Source organism: Rhinopithecus bieti, unplaced genomic scaffold (assembly GCF_001698545.2).
Source record: "Rhinopithecus bieti isolate Rb0 unplaced genomic scaffold, ASM169854v2 scaffold_7684, whole genome shotgun sequence".
Lineage (NCBI taxonomy): Eukaryota > Metazoa > Chordata > Mammalia > Primates > Cercopithecidae > Rhinopithecus > Rhinopithecus bieti.
The window spans coordinates 134,196-142,595 of record NW_016806071.1 but is presented as its reverse complement, the minus strand read 5'-3'; the positions used below and the strand labels follow the sequence as shown (position 1 = coordinate 142,595).

The window sequence follows — 8,400 nt, the reverse complement described above, 5'->3', positions numbered from 1 at the left end:
GACTAGAGATTCTGTGTTTCACTGCTCCTGGAGGAGTGCTGAGCATGCGAGAGGTTGGGGGCATATCCACAAAACCTGCAGGCAGATCTAGGGGACAAGCTGCACTACCACAAATCTGGGCGGGTACCTCTCAGCAGCAACTCCAACTGGGTTGTCACCTCAGTCAGCCCTGGAGAGATGGCCACCATGTTCTCTCTATTTTTGGAGTCACGTGTCATTGAGAATCCCTAAGCACAAGCAATCCTCCAGTTTTTTCAAAATATATAGCTATACACTAAAAACATTCTTCAGGTTTTAATGTATTACTTGCAACTAAATTCAAACTGCTGCCCTAAATTTGAGTTGGATGGGCCAGCGTGATATTTTAGGCTCACCAGCTGGCTCAGGGTAGTCTGCAGACCAAAGGAAGGCAGGCTTGTTACAAAGCAGCGTTATTTGAGAAAAAATACCCCAAAAGTGCTAGGATTCTCACAGAGTTAATATCCAAAGTTTCCAGAGTTTCAATGGACATTCCAAGATTACTGGGTTTCATGGCAAAACCAAATGAGGGTATAGTTTCCCCAGCTTTTCATTCTTGAGTACAACCTAAAAGCGGCATCATACAGCCAGGACTCACCCACTTCAGCCTAAGAGGCATAAAATCACTTCCTGATCAAACCTGTATTAATTTAGAAGCTTCTAGATTATTGAATATCAAGCTTGTCCAACTCACGGCCCACAGGTCACATGCTGCTAAGGATGGTTTTGAATGTGGCCAAACACAAATTTGTAAACTTTCTTAAAACATTATGATATGTTTTTTGCAATTTTTTTTTTTTCGCTCATCAGCTATCGTTAGTGTTGCTGTATTTTATGTGTGGCCCAAGACAATTCGTTGTCCAGTGTGGACCGGGGAAGCAAAAAGCCTGGACACGCCTGCTGTATTAATATCTATCTATCTATATATAAATTATATATACATAATATATTATATATATTATATATATATATAGTGGGTGCCTAATGCCTGAATCCCTTCTCTGGAGATTGAAGGAAGCAGTAGGATAACCTGGAGAGAATTCTAGGAGTAGCAGATATGGGTTCTTCCACTGGCCCAGAACTTGTTGTGTGATCTTAGGCAAATGCCTTAAAATCTCTGGGCCTACTTTCCCAGTCTGCACAGTGAAAAATTACATCTGGGTCTCTTAAGAACTGACTCATCTCTAAAACTCTGGGAATATCTCATCGTACTATAGGCCAGAAAAATTGTTTAGCATTCATTTTCAAATCCTATATCTAGAAACATGCTTGAGGTCCCTTTATGTGTTGAGTCAATATTTGCCTAGGAGAAGTTCCACAGAAATATTTTAGAGGGATAGTGACTTACGCAGAAATGCAGAACTCTTAAGTGTTTCATCACATTACTGGTGTCTTTCACAAGACTGTTTCTTCTTCTTCCTTTTATTCTTGAACATTAAAATGTTGTTAAAGATTGTGTCAGCCACGAGGCCACAAGTGTGAAGCAGAGTTGAGTTTGCCTGCATGAGAATGGGTTAACGTCACCCCTCTAAAGTGGCTTGTTTCAGTCTCTCCACAACTTACAAATAAATTTTGTATTTTACCTAAGCTAGTAGAAAGTAATCATTTTTAACCAGTAATGGGAGATGAAAGTATGCGCATGTATGTTTATGCACATATGCAAATATATTTGTTTATATATAAAGACCATGCTAATTATCATCACAAGTTAAAGTACCATATTCCACCTCAATAATGCTTTAAAAATATAAGGCAAAATATATAATATTTATTTAAAAGTTTTAAAGGGAAAAGTTCTAAAACCACAAGATATATTCAAATCAAGACTTAAAATACTTTTCTTGAGTCTTTCCTACCTGTCTCATTTCAGACTTCAGTAAATCAGCTTTTTTTTTTTTTTTTTTTTGAGACAGAATTTCACTTTTGTTGCCCAGTCTGGAGTGCAATGGCAAGATCTCGGCTCACCGCAACCTCCGCCTCCCGGGTTCAGGCAATTCTCCTGCCTCAGACTCCTGAGTAGTTGGAGAGGCATGCACCACCAAGCCCGGATAATTTTGCATTCTTTTTAGTAGACACGGGGTTTCTCCATGTTGGCCAGGTTAGTCTCGAACTCCCGATCTCAGGTGATCCACCTGCCTTGGCCTCCCAAAGTGTTAGGATTACAGTCATGAGCCACCGTGCCCAGCCATAAGCCAGATTTTCTTTTACTGGTCCTAAACTTGAAAAATGATTTTTACTTAAGTTTTCTGGGAACTTCTGTCCTGAGAAGTTTCCCTACAGTCTCAATATTATGATGACAGTCTCGTATTGAAGAAGACTGCTCTAAGCAAGTCTAGATTCAGAGAACTAGGAATTCTCCTTCCCCAATTCCACACAACACCAGATGTTTTTCAGGGGTGTGTGTGTGTGTGTTTGCGTGCATGTTTTCCCTCTCTTGTTTTAGCTTAACCAAACAAAAGCAGCAATGCCAACTATTTACTTACCATTCCAACATACCTAAGTATGGTACGATAAAAATATTCTAACCTGTTGTATCACAGTAGCTGTAATACCAATCTTCAAGTTATATTCAGCATCTGCCACAAGTCACATTTGTTTTTGATGTAAGTTGAATTTACTCATGTGCCTATGAAATGGAATCATTTTTATTATTTATAGTGTATCATTTACCTGCTGTACGAATATTTTGCAGCTTTTGTATGTGCCAGCTACTTTTCTGAGCACTGGGTATTCAAAAAGGCAAACCGAAACGAAATATAAATATATGGTGCTAAAGGCGGTCACAAGTCAGTTGTGCATTAGAGATAACCTGACTCCCTGAGGCTCACTTTGCAAGTGCTAAAATTGTCACACAGTTCCCCGTTGTTTGAACCAATCCCAGTCCTTGTGACTAGGGCAGCTGGTCAAATCATATATTCACTGCTAAACAGTATTATAAATGCATCTGTCTTGGGTAAAGATTAGCCTATCATTCTTGTGCCATTGGATATCACCCCTGTGCTTGTTGTCCTGAACAGTGTCCTAATGGAACAGCAAGACTGTGCCCTTCTCCTCCTGAAAGATGTCATCCAAACAAATAAAGAAGTTGCCTTCAAAGACCTGGATGTGGCCATTCTCTTGGACTCTGTGCCAAGAAAGAAAGGTGTATGGAGGAAAGATCTACTGAAAATGTAAAAATCTTCAAATGGCAGGGTGCAGCCTTGGAGAAATATGACAAGAAGTTCATTAAAGTTATTGCTATGGGAAACCCAGCCAGTATCAACTGCCTGACTGCCTCCAAATTGGCTCCATCCAGCTTCAAGGAGAGCTTCAGTTGCTTGACTTGTTTGGATCACAACCAAACTCAAGCTCAAATTACTCTTAAACCTGGTGTGACTGCCGACAGCGTAAAGAATGTTACACATCTGGGGAAACCATTCCTTGACTCAGTATCCGGATGTCAACCAAGCCAAGGTGAAGTTGCAAGGAAAGGAAGTTGTTTATGGAGCTCTGAAACATGACAGCTGGCCCCAGGGAGAATTCACGACTGTGCAGCGACATGGTGCTGCTGTCATCAAGGCTTGAAAACCATCCAGGGCAATGTCCACTGCAAGAGCCATCTCCAACCACCTCAGAGACATCCAGCTTGGAACCCCATAGGGAGAGTCTGTGTCCACCGGGGTTATCTCTGATAGTGACTCCTGTGGTATTCCCAGTCATCGTTCTACTCATTCTCTGTTGTATTCAAGAATAAGACCTGGACATTTGTTGAAGCTCTCTCTATTAATGATTCCTCATGTAAGAAGATGGATCTTACTGCAAAGGGACTGGCAGGGAAGAAAAAGAAACTGCTTTAGAATTGCTTTCTTCTGTCTGACTATAAATCATTTTGATGTTACTAAATGCCCCAAGCAGGAGAATCTAAATGTCGTCTTTGACACTTGTATTAAATAGTAATACCGCTATGTGTAAATTACTCGTGAAAAATAACATGTTTTGAAGATTATATGTTTCTCAGGAGAGACCTGTGAGTGACAGTTTATTATCATGCCATTAATCCTGCATTCTAAATAAAAATATATGTTCAAATAAAAAATAATAAAGGCAGTCACAGGTTCCACCCTCTCTGATAGACACTCATTCCATCTAGATTTTGCTTCTTCTCATTTCCTTCAGAAATAGATCCTAAAATGTACAGAGTCCAAGCAATGTGTGAGGTTCTATCCACATCTTCTTACCAGGCCAAGCTACTTTAAAAATATGCAAACAGTGTTTGTGTGTGCATAAGTAAGCTCAAAATTTATCACCATGATTCCAATGTGCAAAAAAATGAGAGATTTTCTTTAATTGACCTTATCTTGGTCTTGTTCTCTAAAATGCTTTATTTTTGTCAACTGAAAAGTAACAAATTCTTTTAACGCACTGTGCAGAGTTAACATGGCAGGCCTGAGATTGCTATCTTTAGAAAGCCCTGCTTGCGAGGTTGGCCCTTGGCTGGTGTGCAGGAATTTGGATTTGGGAAGGGTTCCCACCATTCCCAGAACAGATAAGAAGGACTCACTGTGCCTAAACTGTACAAACAATATGGTTTCTGCCAAACAACCTCTTTCCTTCTGAGGGTCTGGAATTTGGGTATGTGCCAGGCAGCAGTGCCTAGTGACCCGCCCCCAATACAAACCATAGATCCTAAGCCTCTAATGAGCTTCCCCAGTAAACAACACTTTGGACCTGAGGTCACAACTTATTGCTGGAGGAATTAAGTGTGTCCTGTGTGATTCTGGTGGGAAAGGATCCTTGGAAGCTTGTGTCTGACTTCCCTGGACTTCCCCCCATGCGTCTTTTCCCTTTGCTGCTTGTGCCTGGCATTGCCATGGGTATGACTCTATGGGTATGACTCTATGTTGAGTGCCATGGGTATGACTCTATGTTGAGTCCTGCGAGTCCTCCTAGTAAATCCCTGAACCTAAAGGTGGACTTGGGACCCCTGGACACATATTAATTATTGAGGTGTCCTATGTGCCAAGCACTTTTCTGGGAGCTGAGGATATAGCAGTGAGCAAAACAAAAGTCCCTGCCCCATGGATTTTACATGCCTTGGGGGTGAGAGGGTGGAGGAGGAGAGGAAGGAGACTTGTCTATACAAAATAGACAAGTAAATTGTGTAATGTGCCTAACGATGAGAAGTGATATGGAGGAAAATAAAGCCAGAAAGGAGGTAGGCAATGTTGGATTTGAGGCCTGTCACTTTAAATAGGGGAGTCATAGAAGGCTTTCAGTTAAGATCAGTAGGAGAAGGGGTAGGAATATCTGGGGAGAAGGCTTTCTAAGCAAAGGGAACAGCTGGTGCTACAGGCCCTGAGCTGCAAGCATGTTCAATTCGGGGACAGCAAGGCGGCCAGTGTGGCTGCAGGGCAGGGAGCCACAGGCTGGAGGGGTAGAATATGAGACCCAAGAGTGCAGAGGGCTGGATCAGGTGGGCCATTGCCAGCTTTCTGGCTTTTATTCTGAGTGAGGCAGGAAGTCATTAGAGGGCTGTGAGCAGAGACGCGACATTAAAAGATTTGTTTTTAAAAGTATCACTGTGGCTATTGATGGAGAATACATTATAGGGTGGCAAAAGCAGAAGTAGGAAGGACAGTCAGGAGATTATTGTAATAACCTGGGATTCATGGGTGAATTAGATATGTGATGGGGGAAAAAGAGGGGAGACAATAATGATTCCAGGGCTTTGAGCCTGAGAACTTGATGAAGTTGCCGTTTACTTTGGGGAAACTGAGGAAGCAGCAGTTTTGAAGAGGAAGAAGATAGAAATTGGATTTTTTTTTTTTTTAGAGATGGAGTCTCATGCTGTAACCCTGCTGAAGTGTTGTGGCACAATCTTGGTTTGTTGCAGCCTCGAACTCTTGGACTCAAGCAATCCTCCCACTTGAGCCTCCCAAGTGTCTGGGACTACAGGCATGCACCACCACACCTGGCTAATTTTTGTATTTTTTTGTAGAGATGAGGTCTCCTTATGTTGCCCAGGCTGGTCTCGAACTACTGGACTCAAGCAATATTCCCGCCTCAGCCTTCCAAAGTGCTGGTATTATAGGCGTGAGCTACTGCTCCCAGCATGGAAATTTGGATTTTAGATGTGTTAAATTTGAGATGCTTAACAGTCTAGTAAAACCATACAGTTGATATTTCTATTTTGTAGATGAGGAAACTGAGGCACAGAGAGGTTAAATGATTTGCTCAGGGCCACACATCTGAGAAGGTTTCATATCCTCAGTCTGGTTCCAGCATGTATTCTCTCAACCCCTCCACTATACTGGACTTGCAATCTTCTAAGCTAAAATGACTTCCCATGATGCAATAATAGATAAACATTAATAACAAATACGTAAATATTATTCAAATAAGATTAATACAATATAATAAATAACAAATATTTATTTGTAAATATTATTATTATTATTATTATTATTTTGAGACAGAGTTTCACTCCTTGCTGCCCAGGCTGGAGTGCAATGGCACGATCTCGGCTCACGGCAACCTCCGCCTCCCGAGTTGAGGTGATGCTCCTGCCTCAGCCTGCCACGTAGCTGGGATTACAGGCATGCGCCACTACGCCCGGCTAATATTTGTATTTTTAGTGGAGATGGGATTTCTCCATGTTGGTCAGGCTGGTCTCGAACTCCCGGCCTCAGGTGATCTACCTGCCTCAGCCTCCCAAAGTGCTGGGATTACAGGTGTGAGCCACTGCGCCCAGCCTGTAAATATTATTTATTTGCAGTTTGTTAGCATACGGATGGCTACTAAGTAATCGATAAAATCCAGTTTTCCCCAGGAAACTGTCTATCGGGAACAGAAGTTTCAAGACCATGCATTGCCATTTGATATTGTTGTTCTGCCTATAATTAATGAATGATAACCTAATAATACAATAAAGAGAACAGAAGAAAGAAAAAAGGGAAAAAATATTGCTTAAAACCCTAGGAAGACTCCCACACTATAAGAGTACATATGCACAGGCTTAGTCTTTGCAGTGTTATCTGTAATTGCAAAGTATGGGAAATGCCCTAAATGCCTGAACAGAAAAGTGGTCAAACTACAGTATGTCCACACAATGGAGAATAATGCAACTGTAAAAAAGAATGAAGTGACCCGTATGAACTGATAGTGATTTCCACAATATATTGTTTAGTTTTTCTAAAAAAAAAAGCAAAGTCCTAAACAATGACCGATAGTAGACTACTTTTCAGGTAGGAAAGAAAGGAATATATATATATATGTGAATATATTTACTTTTTCAAAAAGGTATACCAAGCATGAAAGATATTGTTCACCCACTAGAACAGTATGAAAGAAACGAGGGGAGGCCGGGCACAGTGGCTCACGCCTGTAATCCCAGCACTTTGGGAGGCCGAGGTGGGCGGATCATGAGGTCAGGAGATTGAGACCATCCTGGCTAACACGGTGAAACCCCATCTCTACTAAAAATACAAAAAAATGAGCCGGGCGTGGTGGCGGGTGCCTGTAGTCCCAGCTACTTGGGAGGCTGAGGCAGGAGAGTGGTGTGAACCCAGGAGGTGGAGCTTGCGGTGAGTGGAGATTGTGCCACTGCACTCCAGCCTGGGCGACAGAGCGAGACTCTGTCTCCAAAAAAAAGAAAGAAAGAAACGAGGGGGCACCATCACTTTTCTGAGTGTATGTTTTTATATGATTTTGACATTTGATCCATGTAAATGTTTTACATACTTTCAAAATAATAACAACAATAAAATCAACAGGGGGAAAGCCCTAAAATGGAAAGTACCCAGAAACAAACCTAGTGCATTTCAAATGAATAACAAACCACACTGGGGGAGAAGAGGAAAGAAGGATTCAACCCAAGGGAACTTTGAACACAGTGTTTCAATTATATACTCTCAGACTAAACGCAAAAAGAACTCTAAACAAATATTGAACCCTAGTTAATAGGTCTTTTGCAATGGAATGACTGAGCAATTCTAAAACTGGCTTCAGTGAGTTTTAGGATTTAACCTAGATTAACAATGGGTGCCAGGTCTCACTATCAGAAATGGGAGTTACAGGCCGGGCACGGTGGCTCACGCTTGTAATCCCAGCACTTTGGGAGGCCAAGGTAGGCAGATCACTTGAGACCAGGAGTTTGAAACCAGCCTGGCCAACATGGTGATACCCTGTCTCTATTAAAAATACCACCGGAGTGCCACTGAACTCCAGCCTGGGCGACGGAGTGAGACTCTGTCAAAAAAAAAAAAAAAAAAGAAAGAAAGAAAGAAAGAATACCTATAAATATGGAAAAGTAAAATTATAGAACAAAACTTGTGGTGTTGAACTGGAATTGGAAATATTACTATAAACTTCTGGGGTTTTTTTTTTTTTTTTTTTTTTTTTTTT

General features: G+C 41.4%; 1 pseudogene; it reads left to right on the top strand.

The window, feature by feature from the left end:
- The first annotated feature begins 1,636 nt into the window (after positions 1–1,636).
- LOC108531188 (malate dehydrogenase, cytoplasmic pseudogene) lies at positions 1,637–3,874 on the top strand (annotated as a pseudogene).
- The last annotated feature ends 4,526 nt before the right edge of the window (positions 3,875–8,400 follow it).